The sequence below is a fragment of the Hemitrygon akajei genome, chromosome 19 (genome assembly GCF_048418815.1).
Source record: "Hemitrygon akajei chromosome 19, sHemAka1.3, whole genome shotgun sequence".
In the NCBI taxonomy this organism is placed as follows: Eukaryota; Metazoa; Chordata; class Chondrichthyes; order Myliobatiformes; family Dasyatidae; genus Hemitrygon; species Hemitrygon akajei.
The window spans coordinates 20,111,554-20,132,929 of record NC_133142.1 but is presented as its reverse complement, the minus strand read 5'-3'; the positions used below and the strand labels follow the sequence as shown (position 1 = coordinate 20,132,929).

At 39.4% G+C, this 21,376-nt stretch overlaps 1 protein-coding gene across 6 annotated transcripts in view; it reads right to left on the bottom strand.

Moving 5' to 3' along the window:
- LOC140741801 (voltage-dependent L-type calcium channel subunit alpha-1D-like) overlaps positions 1-21,376 on the bottom strand; it is a 351,948-nt gene that overhangs the window by 209,492 nt on the left and 121,080 nt on the right. The gene's annotated exons all lie outside the window — the stretch shown is intronic.

Below are 21,376 nucleotides of genomic sequence, written 5' to 3'. Positions count from 1 at the left end.
ATGTCTCTTTCTCAATAGCTCATGGTATTCATTTATGCTCTGTGTTTAGACCTCATGTCAACTTCTGACACCTTGATATGTTTGTTCTTATTAAAGACAAACCTAGCATAGGTAAAAGCTGACATATTTTATTTAAAGAAAAAGGCTTCAGCTCAACCCCAAGCATATGCGACCAGCTAACCAACATTATTTCAAGTTTCGGGGTGAACCGCTCACACTGGCTACTGGGAAATGAAGTTCTTTATTATGTACACATATAATAAGATAGGACCATGCATTCCATTTTACAAACTCCTATGTTAATTTTAAGCAAAGGGAAATGCTGGTTGCTCTCAGCACGTTAGGCAGCACCTATAGAAAAAGAAACGCTTAATATTTCAAGTTGATCTTAAGTGTTAACTTTTTTTCCTCTTTCCACAGATGGTGCCTGATCTGTGAGTATTTAAAGCATTTTCTGTTTTCATTTCAAATTTTGAGCAAAGGCAATTTCTTATGTTTTGATTTTACATATTTTGGCTCAAATATATGGACAGAACAGTTTTACTAAACTATTGTTTTTAATCACCTAATTCAAAGGTTCAAAGGTACAATTTATTATCAGAAAAATGTATACAATATACATCCTGAAATGCTTTTACTTCACAACCATCCAGAACCAAATTATCTTTCTCCAAAAAATGGAAAAAATAAAGGTGCAAAAAGTGATTCTTGACAAGAAGAAATACTATAATTGATAGGTAAGGAATAAATCTCAGTGAAAACATGATCAGGTAATCACCCTGATTACAAGACCAGCATATGAGACACATATAAAGTGGATTGTGGTTAACTGGGCTATTAGTTAATTGGGGCAGCCACTTACTTGAGATAACTTAAAGAACAAAAACTAATTAAGAAAATAACCAGGATTCCCTTCATTTATTTGGGACATTGTGCCGCTTAATTGGGACAGGTGTTTCTAACTAGTGTCAGACATGGCAATTGTGTGGCCATTAGACACTACACCATGCTCAGAGCAAATTGTTTATAAATAGCATCAGTTGTGTATGCTTCTGTTCAAAAGCAGTGACTTTCGTGAGAAATACACAGTAAGACAATTTATAACTGTAGCTCATTGCAGTTTCAAGCATTCAAGCTTAGAGATGTCAGAAATGGCCAGGAGTGAAAATAAAATGATTTCACTACTTCAACAAGTTAGAAACTACAAGGAATTCGAAGAGATCAACAATCATCTTGAATGTTACAATGAAAATGATGATTTGGAGGATGCAATCGTCAATAGCATTAAACGGAGGCAGTCCATTATCTACACTAGGTATCTGAACTGATTTTTCTCATTTACAGTCAATCAGAAGAATGCAGCAGCGTACACCAGATGATTTCCTCTATTGATAACTATTAGGAACTAATACAAAGTTTTATAGTACTGTAGTAGTACTGATAGGTGGTCTAATTTGTTCTGTGTTTCACTTAAATATATAATTTGTTACTCAGTTAAATGCTAGTTTGCCTTTTTTATACCTTTTCAACTATTTCCATGAAACTTTGGCTAATTGGGGCAAACCCTTGATTGGACCAAAATGTATTGGTTCTGATGTGTCCCAATTCACCAGAATTCACTGTATTCACTCTTCCTGCGTAACTTCATCATTTCTAACATACCATGTTTTATCACACAAGATCATTATATACACTGATAAGGATGCTTTCTTGAGCAAACTTTTAATTATTATTTGTACCATTTATAATATGTGATAATTTTATTATTTTAATTTATAGTAGCTACAATGAACTTGCGACTTTTCATAAAAATTTCAGCATCAGCCACTTAAGTGTATGAACAATTTAAGCACTCAGCTTACTTTAATTATAAGGTGATGCACAGATTGTTTGTAGTGTACTTTACCAAGCCATATGGAGCATCATCAGTATAATAGTGTTATATTTCAATGCTCAGAAACTAGATCAGATTAAATTACTGAGAATATCATAAAACAAGGTATATCTGAGAGAGAAAAAATACTCTAACATCCCATTTATCCTTTAGTACTGTAACAGATAGAGATTATTTTAAGGAAAATTAAAATGAAGATATGTAATAGGAAAAGACCATCCCTTAACAGTTACATGATCTGAGTGATGATATGATTTAAAGGATTTGAACAAATATTAAGCAAACACTCAGTTGCTCACTTTATTGGCACTGTAGGGTCTAAATTCATCAGCAGCCTAACCCAGAGGAAGATTGTGGAAAATATGTTCAATTGGTTTTTATATTTCTGTACACCATAGCAGTCAAAATATTTGAACAACTATATGCTCCAGTCAGCACATGTAAAAGCTTAAACCAAGTGGCATTTCTAATTTATTTGAAACAGATACAGTTTGTTCATTACCCTTTCTAGATTTTTTTAGTGCTTTATGCATATATTTTTCAATTAATACTATTATTGCTCACTCTTCTTGTAACAAAAGGTCATGAAGCAATGAGCTGCATTAGCATTGAGTGCATTCAATCAGTAAAACCAACCTTAATGAGATTTGCTTCTATAGTATGTTAATCTCTTTTAACACAGATTTATTTCTCATGTGTGTAGAGAACAGCATAAACTGCAAAAATAAGGTTGTTAGTGTGCAGATACACTATCTTGTAATGGCAATTATGTTTATGTATGTATGACTGTGTGTCTGTGTCTCTATCTGCTTTGCTTGGAGAATTTCTGATTTCATATGCTATCCACAATATAATGTGGCTGAAAAGATCAGAATACAAGTCATTTGAGCACAAACCCATGTGCTATATATGCTCATCTGTCAGACTACACAGAGCTCAAAGTAAAACTGGAGATGATGTTAACAGAGACGAGTGATCCATTTGTAGTACAAGCTGATCTCATCCTGGAGACTGGGAGGAAATGAACTCCATCAGAAGCAACTGAGCAAGCAAAGGCAGCACACAAGCACAGGGACATCGTGGGATGAGTGCAGCAAGGAAGGAGCAGTCTTGGCCTTGGCGACAGTACACCAGCCTGGAACGAGGCTGCTCCGTCTCCGAGACAACACGAGTGAATCTGCAGATGCTGGAAATAAATAAAAACACAAAATGCTGGCAGAACTCAGCAGGCCAAACAGCATCTATGGGAGGAGGTAGTGACGACGTTTCGAGCTGAAACGTTGTCACTACCTCCTCCCATAGATGCTGTTTGGCCTTCTGAGTTCTGCCAGCATTTTGTGTTTTTATCCGTCTCAGAGACACAGGTTTGTGATGCAGGAGATACATCGGCAGGAGGAGGCGGCAAGATGCGCAAAGGCTGTCGCTCAGGCAAGGTAAAGGCAATGGATGAGATCGGAGGGAGTGGAGAAAATAAAGATCTCCTGGAGAGAGCTGTGGGAGATGGAGACATTCAGAGCAAGCTTCACCATCAGGGCTGCCTGCAATGTCTTGCCATCTCCCATGAATCTCAGCCAGTGGTATGGAGAGGACCCCATGTGCTCCCTCTGTCCCGATTTCAGCAACACTAAAACACATTCTGGTGGGATGCAAGACCAGCCTCACTCAAGGCCGATACACCTGGAGGCACAACCAGGTGCTACGGTGTCTTGCAGCAATGCTGGAAAGTTGGCAGACAAGCGTCAACGCTCTCCCTCCCCCTTCATCCCACTGGCCGTTAACAGCATTTGTCCGGGAAGGTGAGGGTCAAGCCAGACTCGCCACATCAAGATCAGACACCAGGCGGCTAGACCACATCAAGACCAGACACTGGGCGGCTCCGCGGGGCACGTGATTGGAAGATGGTGGCAGACTTAGGCCAGAGGCTCTGCTTCCCAACTGAAATCACGGAAACCAACCTCAGACCAGACCTTGTGCTATGGTCAGCCTCACTCCATCTCGTTTACATCATTGAGCTTACAGTGTCCTGGGAAGATGCAGTGGAGGCGGCCTATGAGCGCAAGAAGCTGAGGTACGCTGAGCTTGTAGCCAAGGTGAAGCAACATGGCTGGAAAGCAAGGGTGCGACCGGTTGAAGTAGGCTGCAGAGAATTTGTAGCCACATCAACATCAAGGCTACTCTGGGAGTTGGGAGTGCAAGGGAAGACACATCAACAAGCAGTTAAAGACCTCTCCTGAGCTGCTGTAAAGGGTAGTCAGTGGCTCTGGATGAAGAGAAAGGAATCCATCTGGGCCCCAAGTGAGTGAATGGCATCTAGGGGGTGAGCCCAGGATGCCAGGATTCACTGCTGAACCCTCTGGAGGTGTTGTAAGCCTATCTGTGAAACACTGAGGAAAGAGGGCGCCCACTTGATAACTCAGAAAATGCCACCACTCACTTGACTACCCCGCAGAGTCTAGGCAGCATGTATCAGGAGTGCAAATAAGGGATTTTAACATCTAGTCTGACATAACATACCTGTGTTTTTCAGTTCAATTGAACATACACACAAGCTGGATGTAAAAAAGAACTAGAACGTGAAGCTTGATTACACAAGCTTTAAGTTGTGTATGTACATGGGCAACATTGGAGGAATACTAATATATTATGTCTAGAATTTGGATTGTATAATTCCATATTTTTGACCACTATGTAATTCTTAGGAAAAAGTGCTGATAGTTTTGAGAACTGTATAATTTTTCTGCTTGCTCCTCTCTTTGTCAACTCCAGTCTGAGCCCAGCTATGCAAAAAAGTTTGAACAGCTCTTCTTGTGCAATAGTTAACACAAACTAAAAGCCATATGGGAACGATGAGCAGTTTGCCATAAGGAAGTTTGAAATAAGGGTTGGAGCAATGGCAGAGCTTAGCTGAGCTCTTGTCTGTATTTGCCTGAATTTGTGCTAAATTATTTGGTTTGGATCATGGTACACATTATCATGTAGCATCATAGAATGGTACTGAATTTCTGGGGTTAGTCAAGCTTTAGGGTCAATGTCATTAGCAAATTTGAGAAAGGCCACAAACAGTGTTTTGTCCTGCTCTCTAGATTGGGCATGTGGTGAATATCATGGCCTTTGTCCCTCTTAATGGGACAAATGTGCATTGAGAGCTTGGGATAAAGCTCTTTGACCACTGGAATAAGTACTTGATGCTGACAATGACATTACTGGTGGCAGAAAACAGGGATCTCAACTGTTATTACTTCAGCAGGACTTGCCTCCTTTGTTGAAGATGATCATGACTAAAGCAGTTCTTTAGATGAAAGGGATGAGGTCATGAGTTGGCAGAAGAATTACTTTTCTACCATGTTTTCGAATTTCAGCTCTGACTTTTCCTGCTCCTGAGGTTTTGTTGTTTCTCAACCGTCAGATTACATTTTCAGCTTGCTGTAAACTGGGCTAGTGCCAGGATTGTGGTGCATAATATGTAAAGCGATAGAGTCAACGATTCAGGATATCTTTCAAATGTGCGTTGAGAATTACTTTTCAGTATTCAATAGCTGCCAGACTGTCCCTGCAAGCATTTTTCCAACATCCACGGTTCTAAAACTTCTTGGTAAGAAACTTTAATCATGAATTCACAACCTCATCTCCCACATCACAGAGAAGGAAAATATTTCAGGTAATCTGAGACATTGTAATTGTGAGCATCTTCAAAAAAAGAGACAATTTCAACTGCAACAACTGGAATGGAGATAATCTCGGGACAAATGGAAGCCAACTTATATCGCCTTCATTTCAGAACCAATGTCCCTCCAACAGCGACCTCTAAGTCACAGTACGCAGACAACTCTTAGATACGCAAATGTTCAGGCATTGAAGTGTACAGAAAAATGGGCTTTATAATAAATACATACAAAACATAGGTCCTTCAGCAATGCAGTGCAGCTGAACAAGCACCCCATGACAATGAAGCTGCACTCTAGAAAATATGAAACAACTTCACAATTCTCAGAAACCACCAATATTGTCTCTAAAAATCATTTAAATCCATTGCCAGAATAAGTAAACCAATATTAGTGACCTTGCCCATGCTAATATCAGTTCCAATGAGCAATTTGCAATGCAAAATCCTCCAGTCTCTATCATTGCAAAGCACTACCAAATGGTTGGAGGAAAAGATCCAAGGATTCATCTGATTTCTATGAATTCCTGACTGAAGACCTCTCAAAACCAAGAAGGAACAGTCAACAAAAAAGAGAAAATCTGCAGATGCTGGAAATCCAAGCAACACACACAAAATGCTGGAGGAACTCAGCAGGCCAGGCAGCATCTATGAAAAAGAATACAGTTGACGTTTCAGGCTGAGAATAGTCAAGATGGTACACAATCCATGAGTATGCCATCAATACTAATTCTCTAACCTTTGGCAACACTTTTTTCCCCAGTCTGTATCAGCTACCCACCTTGTGGCGCATCGTTTATTTGGCATTTTGTCTGTTTTTTTAAACAAGGCTGAGTTGCTAGCTCGACGCTTAACCCAGCATAGATGGAAAGCATGCAGGGAGCAAGTCAGATTCGAATCCGGGACTGTTCACCTCAAAGTCCAATGCTGATGCCATTACAACACCAGCTGGCAAAGTCTGTATCAGAACTGCCCAATTCTACATGCCATATTCCTCTTTATACTAGTAGCTTGCTGGGCATATCTAACAGCTTTACTTTTAGCAACATGTGACAATGTAGCTAACTATGACTTTAGCTCTTTTGGTTGCTCCTTTGTTCTAATCATGCCTCCTCCCAACTTCTCTGCCATTTAAAATGAACTCGTCTTCTTTTTCCAGTTCTGACAAATGTTCTTGGAACTTAAAGATTAACTGTATCTTCGTCCATATGTGCTGTCTGACCTGATGAGTACATTCAACATTTTCGATCTTCATTTCCAAATTTCACGTATACACTTTTGGTATTAGCTTTAGCAGTTTACCAGTCTCCCACTAATCTCACTGTAGCCACATCATAGGCCCAACTAGTCCAATGCCTGGTCAATTATTTATGTTTTCACCAAAGGATCAAAGATCAAAAGAGACATTAACTGCAATACATCATCTTCCATACCCATGACAAAAGTCTTTAGACAGCAGCAAACAACAAGCGCCTTACCATTCAAGCACACCATAATGTGTGCACTAGAATTTCTAGGCAATTATTACAGGCTACAGTGAATAATTTGATAACTATATTATTGATTGAAATTGTGTGATTCTCCAAAAACCAGAATTCATATCATATTCTGAAGGATAAATGGTGGATTCATTATTTTTCTTATATCTTTGGTCCTGCATTTACTTCCAAAGAACAGCATGACAGCACAAAAATAGGCCAAAAATATGATCTATTTTCATATTTCTGAAGTAACTGCACTTCTGGCATATTTCTATATATAAGTTAGGACCCCAGCTGACAACTACAGTTCAGTTAGAAAATCAAATCGGAGATCCTTCAATATACTTCCATGAAAGCAAAGTCAGTAAATTTTCAAAAGCTTCAGTCAACACAAGGTAAAATATGTTATATCCAAAACCACTGTTAGAAATGAATATAACAGGAGCCACAGCTGGTCATTCAGATCTTCGAGCTTGTTTTTCAGTAAGAACGTGGCTGTTTCAAAACCTATTCCTTCTCTTTCTGCATATCCCTTGATGCCCTTAGCATCTAGAAATCCATTAAAGTATCAATGCTAACAATTCTGCTCTGTAATGATGTTTCATCCATTGAAAATTATTGTGCAGGACATATTGAAATCTATTTTAATATATTATTCTGCTACTTGGAAATCAGCGCATATAAATTAGTTTAGGTCTAACTTCCATACTGGTGTATAAGAAAGATTTTTCAATAAGGTATAGGTACATTATTCATGAGAGAAACTTAGGATAGAGTAAAACTACCAAATTATATATTTCCTAATGACATTCAGCCCATTGAGCCCTCTGTTAGTGCAATATCATTCCCATTCAATCCTTACTTCCAGGAATCCAACTCTCCTATACATGTCTATCAACTCCACTCTGATTTTCCCACCAACCATCCACATAGCAGTAATTTACAAAGGCCAATTAATCCAATAGCCAGCACAATTTTCAGATGTAGAAGGAAATCAGAGCAACTCGGAGAAATCATTCAACTCCTTTCACAATGGGAACATGCGCACTTTATACTGACAGCACTAGAGGTTAATGGAACTAGGAGACAGCAGCACTATCTGCTGAATCAATCTGCCAACTATATTGATAGGGAGCTGATGGAAAGAGTATTAATAAAACCTATCATTTTGAACGAGGTGGAGGCAAGTAATGCACAAGTATACTGGCACAAATATTAACAAACCTTTAATAGTAGCGGGACAAAGAAGAAAAATATTAAAATGGCATTGTGATCTCAAGTTTTAAACAAAGGCAACATATACAAAGATGGATTTTTTTTAAAAGCTCTCTATATATAACAGTGGTTCAGCTGCAACTTGGCAATGTATCCAATTCTCTGCACCACATGTTAAGGAGGAAATAAATGCCTTGGAGAGAGCACAGGAAGTATCTATTAGAAAGGGTCCACTTATGTAGAATCTCTATATGAAGGGTCTTGAAAAATTACTTTCTCAGGACATTGAAAAAGAACTGGATAAAACCCTTAAGGGGAAAAGAATGGAAGGGACATGGGAATAAAGCCAAACAGTAGGATTATTTAAATTGGCCACACACCAACTGGCTGCACTTCTACTTTGCTCCATTATCCAATAAAACTCAAGGCCTCAGTGCTAGAGCTGGCCCCTCAGGTAGAAAGACCCATGCAATTTATAGATTATGAAACAGAGGAACAACCTGACCTGTACACTAGAGCTCACCATAGTTCTGAGCCATCTGCCAAACAGCAGTATGTAATTGCCTGAATACTCTTACATCTGGCCTATTTGTCATGATGATATTGGTGATGATGATATGGTTTAGTGATTCTACATAAGCTTTAACTATACTTGACAAGTCAGTATCAAATTAGAATTCCATTGTGATCATGGGATTTTCATTTAGTGAATCAGCTAAACATATGTAAGTATTCTATTTTGATGTCAGAATTATATTTGAACTTGATGTGCATTTTAAAGCTGACGGTTTCTCTGGCAGACAAAATATAATCTGTAAAGCATATGGATCCTTTAAGAAAATAGTGTAATGTTTCTTGACAATCATTCTGAAACTCACTCTTGGGCAACAAAAAGCCATACCCACTCTTGAGAAATTTTGCATAAACTTGCCTGTTAATAATCACTGATGTTAAGTCACTCAGTTTAACCAAGCAACAGTTTACTGCAATATAATGGAAAACTTAGCAATGTCATTATCTTTTGTTGCCAAAGCAACAAGTTTGCATGCCACTCGGGCAATTTTTTTTATTTTACAATTAAACTTTACAACCAAAAAATTGATTACTATAAGCCAGCATACATTGATAAAAAATCAGCCATTTACCAAGCACCTTATCCAAGTGATTTGTTAGTGTAGTTATTGATATTTAACATTAACAGCTGAGATATACCAATATGTGGGTACAGGTATACCAGTAATTACTGAATGTGCTACTATACAGAGAGATCAGACAATCCATTCCAGTTACAACTATGCCTACAAGGTCAGAATGCCAATACTTTAAAATTGACTTTCCAAAATACTATCTATTGCTCAAATATAAACTTTCTTCCACTCCCTCTCTCCTTGGAATTAGTCTATTATTGCCAGATATACCACAATCCAGTGAATAACTGTCTTTATGTGCCATCCAGGAGGATCATGCTTTAGATAAATACATTGAGGTGGTAAACAGAATGCAGAAAACTGTGTTACAGCTACAGAGAAAAAAAAAAATACAATGCAGGTAAAGAAATAATCTGCAAGGGCCATCAAGTAGATTGGGAGATCAAGAATTCATACTAAGCTGTGATGCATCTGGATAACCTGCTTTCCTATGGTGTATCTGTAAAAATTAGTGAGAGTCATCAGGGACACGAGGAACTTCCTTTCTCTGGAGGGTTATGAAAGCCTCTAGATTGGTTCATAGTACAATGGCCAACAATTCCCTTCTGTGTTTAATATTTATAGATGCCTTGGTAGTGCACGTCACCAAAATATTTAGCATGTAAAACTAATGATATCACAGAGAGACCTGTCATTATGTAATATCCCTATTCTTCCACAGGGACCAGCAGAAAGCTGTCAGAAGCAAAATACCAGCTCTTCAATGGATGCCAGTCACCTTCCTGTATTTCACAAGGCTATCACCCACCTGTGAAAACAGACACGGAGTTTTAAAGTGCTCAGGGCGAGGATTCCAAAGGAAAGCAAATTCTGTCATCACTCAAAGTCTACAAATGTGCATTTTTAGCAGAGGTCAATGAATAACGATCAAGAGCAGAAGTCATAGCTAATTTTATTCAACTGGGAAGATTAGATTAATTTTGTTTCATCACATGTAAATCAGTTGACTCAACACAACTGAAGATGGAATTTGGGAATCTGCAAGGTTTGTAACAGAAAAAATGCTACAAATACTTGGCAAGAAATTAAAAAAATGCAGGACAGTTTATGTAATAGTTCAGCTGCATAAATTTACTGTTCCCATCTAGATAGAAACTGAGGAAACTGAAGTGTTATTTATGCCTAACACTTAGCAACAAACGACATGATAATTACATTATCTTGTGACATTTAAAATTCCATGCCTAGATTTAGCTAACTTCGTTACTATCCTGGTGCCTGGATTACATTTCATAGTTCAAAAAAATTTGTGAGAAATTATTCATTATTTAAGCTAATTACTTTCTGTATCAAGCTATGGTTAGACTCCGAAAGAATGCGGATATTAGCACTTTGGCAAATATCTGACATCAAAGGTAGATGATACATTGATGCCTGCGTCACTGCAGAAAGGGAAATGATTCAAATTGGCACTAGTCCTTTTCAAAATAACATGCTAATAGGCGACAGCAAACATGTTTATGGCAACTGGAATTCGTGACCAATATAAACCCTTGAAGAAGCTTGTAGCACTCAGAATTTTATTCCTTATAAATAATTATGCAGTTACATTAATACTCGAAAATCTCATTGACACATTAATGAAATATTTATAATGGTTTTCAAGTTCAGTTTCATATTTGGTCAAATATATAGATTACCAAATAATATTTTTGTTAGATGTTTCTTTATAAAATACTACAGGAAATCAAAGTACTGTATAGCTTTCCAATATTAGATCTTCTGTAGCATTTATAGATCTAAATTTTGAAAGGCTAGACATAGATGACCATTAGAATCTTTCAAACTTTATGACAATTGGACTATTATAAACTGCAAGATTCAGATTCAAATTCATTTATTTATCATGTGTACATTGAAATATACCATGAAATGTGTAATTTGCATTAACAACCAATGCAAACTAAGGATGTGCTGGGAGTGGTGAGCAAATGTTGCCACACACCAGCGCCAACACAGCATGCTCCACAATGCTTGGCAGAACAAAAACACTGCACCACCCACCTAATACACATGCACACAAAAACAGTCCTCCAGACTCAGGACAGGCCTTCAATCTCCTGACTTTGGTCATCTGGCTTCGCCTTTCCGGACTTCTGATTGACTTTTGATCTTCAGTATCGATCCCTAGAGTAGCTGATAAGGGAGCTCCAAACTCCAGGCCTTGCACACTGGGCTCACCAGATCATTGGCCCCCTCATGCCTCCTGCTCAAACAAACATCCAATCCTGGAACCCACCAATGTGGGTCAGCCTGTCAACCACAGATGTTCTTCACACAATGTGGGCCTAGACTCCAGATGTCCTTTGTCACATGTCCATGTCACAGGACTTTGAGCGCAGAACAGAGATAGAGACTCTGGTTGTTCTTCGTCACCTATCCACATTGCTGGTCTTCAAATACAATGTGTGAAGTAAAGCCCAGACTAAGGCCTGACCTCTAACTCCCTTGCATCCCTGTCCCTAAGCTACAGGAATTCTTTAAGAGTCTTGATGCATGGTCTCAAGCCAAAACATCAACAGTTCTTTTCCTCCTACAAATGCTGCTCACCCGCTGAGTTCCTCCAACAGATTGTTTGTAGCTTCAGATTCCAGTATCGATAGTCTCTTGTGTCTCCAGCTGGAGGAACTAAGCAGGTCAGGCAGCATCTGTAGAGGGAAATGAACAATTAGCATTTCAGGTTAAGACTGTTCAGCTAATTTGGAAAATTGCCATTTACAAGAAAACAAATGCAAATATTCCTATTATCAGTTGCTTTCCCATCCCACTGCTTGTAATAAATCAGAAAATACATTAAATAAAAACAGAAAGTGCTGGAAATAGTCAGGAGGTCAGGTGGAAAATGAACCAGTCAATGACCCACGCAACTGAAGATGAGTTATTGCCTGAAATTTTAATTGTTTCTCTCTCCACAGCAACAACCAGACCTGATGAGTATTTCCACCACTGTTTTTATTTATGATTTCCAGCATCTGCAGTTCTCTCACTTGTCAAAGACTATCCTGCTTTGTAATTATTACACTGTATTATGGCAATATAGTCAGAATCAGAATTATTGTCACAGATAATTGTCGTGAAATGTGTTGCTTTTCAGTACAGTGCAGGCAAAACAAGTTAATATAAATTATAATATAAATAAATAGTGCAAAAGAGGAATAATTAGATAGTGTTCATGGACATTCAGAAATCAGATTGCAGAGGGGAAGAATCTGTTCTTTACATGTTGAGAATGCATCCTCAGGCTCCCGTACCTCGTCGCTGATGATAGTAATGAGAAGAGGGCATGGCCCTGATCATGCGGGTCCTTAAAGATGGATGCCACCTTTTCAGATGTCCTCAGTGGTGGGGAGGCTTGTGCCCGTGATGGAGCTTGCTGAGTCTATAATCCACTGAAGGGTCTTACAAACCTGGACATTGACACCTCCATAGCAGCTGGTAATACAACCAGTCAAAATGTTCTACACCACACATCTGCAGACATTTGACAGTCTTCTCCTCAGACTCCTAATGAGGTATAGCTGCTGGCATGCTTTTGTCATGACTGCATCAATATGGTGGGATATACCCAGGACAGACCCTCTGAGGTGTTGGTGCACAAGAATTTGAAACTTACACCATTTCTAACACTGACCCCTCAATAGTGGGCATTTTTCCAAATTCCCTTTCCTGAAGACCACAATCAGTTCCTTGGCCTTACTGATGCTGAGTGCAAGGTTCTTGTTGTGACACTACTTGACCAACTGACCTATTTCACTCCTGCACACATCTTTGTCACCATCTGAGATTCTGTCAACAACAGTGGTGTCATCAGCAAATTTATAGAGGGTATTTGAGCTGTGCCTAGCCACACAGTTATGAGTGTGGAGAGAGTAGAGCAGTGGGCTAAGCACAAATCCTTGCATTGCATGTGTTAAATGTCAATAAGGAGATGTTATCACCTGATGCACTATCAACAACTCCAAAAGACTGGAAGTAGAGTAAATACTGAAAGGCTTTTATTAGCAGTAAAACAGAGCACGTCCACGCCGGATGACTGCCCTGGACTGTGGGAGGAGCAGTGACACAATCACCTTTACCCAGGGGTCTGTGGGAGGAGCCACAGGAGCAGTCAGCAGAGGGGTGTGTCCAGACAGATATACATGGTTTACCACATCACCAGTCTGCACTGACTGGTCTTCCTTGAGGAATTCAAGAATCAAATTGCAAAGGGACATACAAACACTCAAGTTTTAGAGCTTGTTAATTAGTACTGACAGGATGATGCTGTTGAACGCTGAGCTGTAAGTGATAAATGATAAACAGCAGCCTTACATAGGTATTGCTGCTCTCCAGGTGGTCCAAAGCCCAGTGGAGAGCCAGTGAGGTAGTGTCCTGCTGTAGAGCTATTGTGGTTTAAGCAAACTGCAGCGAATCCATGTTCTTGCTCTGTCAGGAGTTAATTCTAGTCATGACCAACCTCTCAAGGCACTTTATCACAGTAGATGTGAGCACTACCAGCTGATAGTCATTGAGACAACTCACTCTGCTCTTCTTGTGTACTGTATGATTGATGTCCTTTTGAAACAGTTGGGAACCTGTGACTGCAGCAGTTAAAGGTTGAAAATATCCTTAAACACTCCTGCCAGTTGGTTTGCATAGGTTTTCAATACCATGACAGGTACACCATTGGGTCCTGATGCCTTGCAAGGGTTCACCCTCCTGAAGGATATTCTGACATTGTCCTCGAGGCAGAAATCGCTGAGTCACCAGACACTGCAGAGGATTCACAAAGGTGTTGTTTTATTCCACTTCTCAAAGTGTGCATTAAATTCATTGAGTTAATCTGTGAGTGAAGTATCACTGGCAATTATGCGGTTAGGTTTTACTTTATAGGAAGTAATGGCATGCAAACCCTGCCACAACATCCAATTATGTCACTGACTTCACATGGAATTGCCAGCTCACTGTCACAATATGATTGAAAAGGTAAGAGTTTTAGTTTATTCTCAGGTTTATAACAGATTTTGAGGATTGAATACCATTTATCTAACTGTTCGTTTGAGAAATTTATAATCAACAGCCTTAATTTTCTATTTAATTCTGATGAAAGGTGATGACACGGCCATAGTGGGGTGTGTCAGGAATGGACAGGAGGAAGAGTATAGGAAACTGATACAGGACTTTGTGATATGGTGCAACTCAAACTACCTGCGTCTCAATATCACCAAGACCAAGGAGATGGTGGTGGACTTTAGGAGATCTAGGCCTCATATGGAGCCAGTGATCATTAATGGAGAATGTGTGGAGCAGGTTCAGACCTACAAGTATCTGGGAGTACAGTTAGACGAGAAGCTAGACTGGACTGCCAATACAGATGCCTTGTGCAGGAAGGCACAGAGTCGACTGTACTTCCTTAGAAGGTTGGCGTCATTCAATGCTGAAGATGTTCTATAGGTCAGTTGTGGAGAGCGCCCTCTTCTTTGTGGTGGCATGTTGGGGAGGCAGCATTAAGAAGAGGGACGCCTCACGTCTTAATAAGCTGGTAAGGAAGGCGGGCTCTGTCGTGGGCAAAGTACTGGAGAGTATAACATCGGTAGCAGAGCGAAGGGCGCTGAGTAGGCTACGGTCAATTATGGAAAACCCTGAACATCCTCTACATAGCACCATCCAGAGACAGAGAAGCAGTTTCAGCGACAGGTTGCTATCGATGCAATGCTCCTCAGACAGGATGAAGAGATCAATACTCCCCAATGCCATTCGGCTTTACAATTCAACCGCCAGGAGTAAGATATGTTAAAGTGCCGGGGTTAGGACTCAATGTATTTAAGTAAACTACTTAAGAACTTTTTAAAAGCTATTATTAATGCTTTTTGAGAGGGTGATTTTAGATGCATATCATATTTTTACTGAGTTAAGTATTGTATGTAATTAGTTTTGCTACAATAACTGTATGGGACATTGGAAAAAATGTTGAATTTCCCCATGGGGATGAATAAAGTATCTATCTATCTATCTATCTAAACTGTTAGTTCACTTTCTTCATGGATGGTTCCCTATCTTCTGAGCATTTCTTTAATTTATTTTATTTCCTATATCCTGGATTCAGAATATTTTGTTTTTAATATTCTATGGTGATTGATCAAGGTGGAGCACAGGAAGATGTCTAGAAGTATTTTACCAGAAGTATTTTCTGCCAGAAAATTAAGATGCAGTGGGATCCATGATGATTTGGCTGTTTGGACTCAGAATTGCTTTGCCTATAGAAGAGAGAAGACAATGGTCAATGGGTCGTATCCTGGCTGGAGGTCCATGATTAGTGGTGTTCCAGAGAGATCCATACTGGAATGTCTGCTGTTTGTGATATACATCAATGACGATGAAAACAGAGAATGGTGGTTTACTAAGTTTGTGTATGACACAAAGATTGATAGCATCATGGACAATGTAGTAGGTAAACAAAGGACATACCAAGGTATAAACAGGACAAATGACATATGAGAATACACAAATGGAAGACAGTTGCAGATACAGGTGGAGAACTATTCGATGGAGTTTAATCAAGGCAAGACTGAGGTATTGTACTTTGAGAGGTTAAATGTAAAGAGAAAGTTCAAGATCCAACATGGCACTGAGCTGCGACCTCCGTTGAGGTCATACCACAGTTTTAGTTGTTTTTAATTTTATATTCAGTTTTAGAGATGGTTATGGGGATAGGAGGGTTAGGGGACAAGTTAGAATCTAGGGACAGAGATGTGGGGAAATTAGAGAACAAGCCTGAGTATAAGTCTCCGGTCCACATTCAAAAGCCAGCGACGCAAACTGAGCCAGAACGTCCAGCCGAATGTCAGGCCAGCAGACCAGCATGGACAAGGACAATTTGTCAGCAGGCTCCAAAGTCAACAGAAGGAATGAGGTCCTGGGTCAGAGTTCCATGCAGACAGAAGGAACAAGGCCCTGGGTTCATGAAACAGTGAGACCAGAGTTCAAGGCTTAGTATTCAGTGTCCGGTGAATTCTGAGGTCAATGCCAAGTATCAATGCCCAAGAGAAGAATCTGAAGTCTGGAAGCTGAGGCCTGTTTGTCAGGGCCTCAAGTCTATGAATCTCTTTGAGTCCTCTAGGATAGTCAAAAGCCCAATGTCTGAGAGTCCGGGTCTGAATTAGAGTCCCCTGGAAGCTGCAGGCCAAAGAACAAGACCTTTACTGGGGTTAGAGGACTGTATATGTGCATGAGTGGAAGGGAGGAATCAAGCTTGTTGTGCTCTGCGTTGTTCGCCTGAGCATTGTAGGCACATTATGTTGGTGCCAGAATGTGTATTGAGACTTGCAGGCTGCCCCCTGTACACACTCGGGTGTGTTGGTTGTTAGCACAAATGATGCATTTTACTGTATGTTTCAATGTGCATGTAATAAAAAAATTTGAATCCTGAATATAGAAAATACAGTTATTGGCAGGACCCTCAGCAGTGTTGAGGTACAGAGAGATGTTGGGGTCCAAGTCACCAGCTCTGCAAAGGTGGCCACAAAGTTGATAGGGGGGTGAAGGGTAGGGGATTCTATACCATGCTATCAATTCATGTGGCGATTTTCAGGGAAATATGGATCTAGACCCAAAGGATTTATCTACATGTTAATGCTGTTAAGGATCTTGCCATTTTCCCCTTAGATTTCACCTCCCAAATTGCAATATCTCACAGCAACACAGACTAAACTCCATCAGCCTGTTCTGTTACTGACCTATATCTTGCCATATACTTTGATAGGTCTATAAACTGTCAACAACTCCACTAATCATTGTATTGTTACGAATGTGCCACAGCTCTGAGGGGCCGAAGAGTGCGGGGTAGCCCCCTCCTTTGTGAGAATCGCAAGATCACTATTAAGTCAGTTCAGGGGACACAGGAAATGAGAGAAAGACATGCAGAATCCACAAAAGGGTTAGAATGTGTCCTGGCCTCCGAAAGGCGGACCCATTGATACCGGCTATTGTCTCTTGGAGACGGACTTGTGTATTGCATCCTGTACGATGCAATCAAAGCCCCAGGCAATGAACCAAGGAGGAGGTTGGTGGAGGGATTGCATCATCCCAACCTGATTGACACCTGAGACCCTGTGAGTCAGGATAAAAAGAGGGTCTGTGGGAACAGCCCCTCAGATGCACCAGAAGAAACGCTAGCGATCCCGTAATAGCAAAAGCCGGTGGAAGGCCACGTGCATCCGCTTCCATTTGCCCGGAATCGGTGACCTTTGCCACGGAGAAACGGTTTTTAGCTAACAACAGGGAACTCAACTCCCAACAACTCTTGAAGGATTGACATCATAAACGGAATGGGCAAGTTTTAACCCGTCTCTCTCTCCAACAATTGCCACACAGGGTCCCCAACGGCTGCAGCCTGTATGAACTGAATGAACTATATATTTCCATCAGATAATTCATTATCCCCTAGACAACGATACAGCTTATTTCTTATTGATTATTATTATACCCGCGCTTTTAGATTTAGTATTGACGACGTATATTATCTGTGTGTTTGCATTGATATTATTTTTGTGTATTTCTATCAATAAATACTGCTAAAAATAGTACCATCAGACTTCAACGGACCTCTCTATCTTTGCTGGTAAGTGACCCAGTTACGGGGTACGTAACAGTATTATCTGCTAACTTAATAACCTACCCATCTACAATTTTATCTATGCAGAGTCCTTCGACAGAGAATTTCACTTCAGTTGGTCTGAGAAGAACTATACTTACAAGGTGTGGAATATAAACTCAGCTAACAATGTAAGCAAATCAAAAACACAAAAATTCTGTATATGCTGGATATCGAAAGTAATACACAAAATGTTGGAGGAACTCTGCAGCATGTAAGCAAATGACAGTATACTGGCAAAGAAAGTGTAAAGCTAGAATTGTGTTATTTTGATTACAGCAATGGATGTTTATGGTTTGTGATTTGGTTTTTTGATAATCTAGGCAGAGATACAGAAAATGTTCTAACAATGCACAGCTTTCCTACAAGTAAACGTGATTGTGAAAAATGGAGACTTCCACTCCTATTTACCAAACAATTTATCTGGAAGCTAATTTTACAATTACAACTCTTTGTATAGTCAGCATAATCACATTTACTATAAAATTTCCACCATGGTCTATAAACAAGATAGGTAATAGTTGACATCTGGCCATTTATTATCATGAACTAAATGCTGTCAAGCTAGTTTATCTATAAGTGGTGAAGGAGACTCAGCTTTGTTATTCTGCATAACAATATTTTCCACATATTTCTTCATCCTGGATATTGCCACTAGAGTTTGGAATATTTTCATTAGATTAGAACAAAATTTCTCAAAATTTCCACAATGTACCAACATGTTTTAAAACCAAAAGGCCATAGGCACGACCCCAATTCTACCTCTGTTGAGGGTAGAGAGAAATATCAGTTGGACTGCCATGATAGGGAATATACAATAAACTTCAGAATCCTGAATGGTGTGGAAGAACAAAAGAACCTTGCAGTGTACATCTACTGATCCTCGAAGGTAGCAAAACAGGTCAATGCAATGGTTAAAAGGGCATATGAAAGATTATTAACCAAGGCAGAAAGCATACAAGGACAGTGAAGTCTGTCCTTACATGTTGGTAAATATACATTTTGGTAAAATCAGGAGGAGATTAGATTGAATAAATAATGACAAACATTTTCCAAAACCAAACAGCTGATGACCTGAGTGAGCAAAATTAACACGATTAGTAGAAGCAACATGGTTAGGAAAATCTTTTATGCCTTGGTTGGTTAGAGTTTGAAATTTAAAGCAACTAGATCAAAAGCTGTGCAATGATGGTAAAAAGTGGGTACTGGAATCCAGGAGAACATCTTGGAGGAACCAGTGGAAACTCAGTCAGGTGAATAGCCTTCCATTGTGTTGTACCACTTGATGATATAGAACGATTGAGTTTAAAAAAACACAAAATTGAAACTGACCCAATATTTTTCTCCCAACCATCTCCTGTTTGTGCATTCTCATGTGCCATTTGTCCTGTACTTACAGAGTACACATGATGAAAACCACAATGGGTACAACTGCAGTGTAGCCGTCTTCTTGATATAAATTTAATCAAGTGTTTAAGTCGTTAGTGTCTCAAACCTGACTCACAGCCAATGGTTCTGTAGATCATTTACGCAGCTGAAGATTGAAAATGTGGCTATATTTAATGAGATCCATTCTTCAATTAAGAAGTTGGATTACTGACAGCATTAGAAATACCACAAATGCTTAAAAGCAACATTGTGAAGAGGGAACGTCTGTGTGGGTATTGCGCTGTTGTGTCCAGCTGCTGTGCACTGTAGACCAAATTATTTACGCCCAAATTGGCTTTCAATTACAGCAATTGCATCAATATGCATTCTTGCCTAGTGATTTAGATAACACTTCTTGCATTATCTATTTGATTATGTTTTTTGGAAGCACACAGCATTTTAAACCATTAGAGGTAATGCTGAATGACAAGAGGTTAAGAGCATTAAATGAAAATAACATGTATATTTTCAATAATCCATTATTAATCAAAATTATTTGATAGCTAATGCAACTGTCTACATTATCTTTATAAAGCATTTCAGACATGGCCACATGCATCCTTTACATTTATGCATTAGGAGAATATTAAATAAACAGTTGTCCTCAGACAAATCCAGAGGCCACCCAAGCAAAACAGAAGATGTTGGAAATATCCAGCAAGTCTGGTGCATTTATGGAGGTTAAAAAAGAGGTGGCATTTCAGGTCCTATAGCAAGTGTAACTCATCCTGAAGGTTCGTGGGCCTGCACAGCCATCATCGCCTCTGCTCCTACTCAGACTGCTAGGACACTTTCCAGTTCCCAGCAGGTGGAGCTCTCAGACAACAACACAAGATTTAGATTCAATCATGAGTATAACTGTAAACTTTACTTTCCCAGTTCCACTCTACATGAAACAGTGCTTTCCAACAATTTCGGGTTGAGAATAAATTTTAAAAATTAGCCATCTCAGTATTGTATACAACATAAGCAAGAACAGTTGTAGGCCAGGTCATAAACACAAGACATGCTGCAATTACCAGAAATCCATAGTAACACACACAAAATGTGGGAGAAACTAAGCAGGTCAGGCACCATCTATGGAGAGGAATAAAGAGTCAGGACCAGAGCAAATCAGTAGTGTTATCAAAAGCAATCTACAGCAAACCCTCAATTTTCGCAGAGTTAAATTTTGCAGTTTCAAAAATCCACAATCAGTTTCTGCATCGGCAATCAAACATGTCAGGGAGCCAAGTGTTGACCCCATGTCGACTTGGTATATTCCAGCCCTGACCCAATGTTGACTAATGACTTTTATTTTTGCTCAGAAACATTAGAGAACATAGAACATCACAGCAAAGTACAGGCCCTTCAGCTCACTATGTTGTACCAATCTTTTAGCCTACTCCAAGATTAATTTAACCCTATCATCCTACATGGCCTTCCATTTTTCTATCATCCATCATAATCAGAATCAAAATCAGGTTTAATATCACTGGCATAAGTCATGAAATTTGTTATTTTGTAGCAGCACATTGCAATACATAATTTTAAAAATCTATAAATTACAATAAGGAATACATTTCTTTCTGTATTATCATGTATTGCATTGTACTGTTGCCACTAATTTAACAAATTTCACAACACATGCCAGTGATAATAACCTGATTCTGATATACAGTATATAAATGATTAAATAAGTACTGTAGTGCAAAAAAAAGAAAAAAAAAATTGGGTTCACTGTCTATTCAGTAATCTGATGACAGCGAGGAAGAAGTTGTTCCTGACGTTAAGTGTGTGTCTTCAAGGCTCTTGTATCTCTGTGTTGAAAGTAGCAATGAGAACAGAGCATCCTGGGTGATGGATGCCACCTTTCTG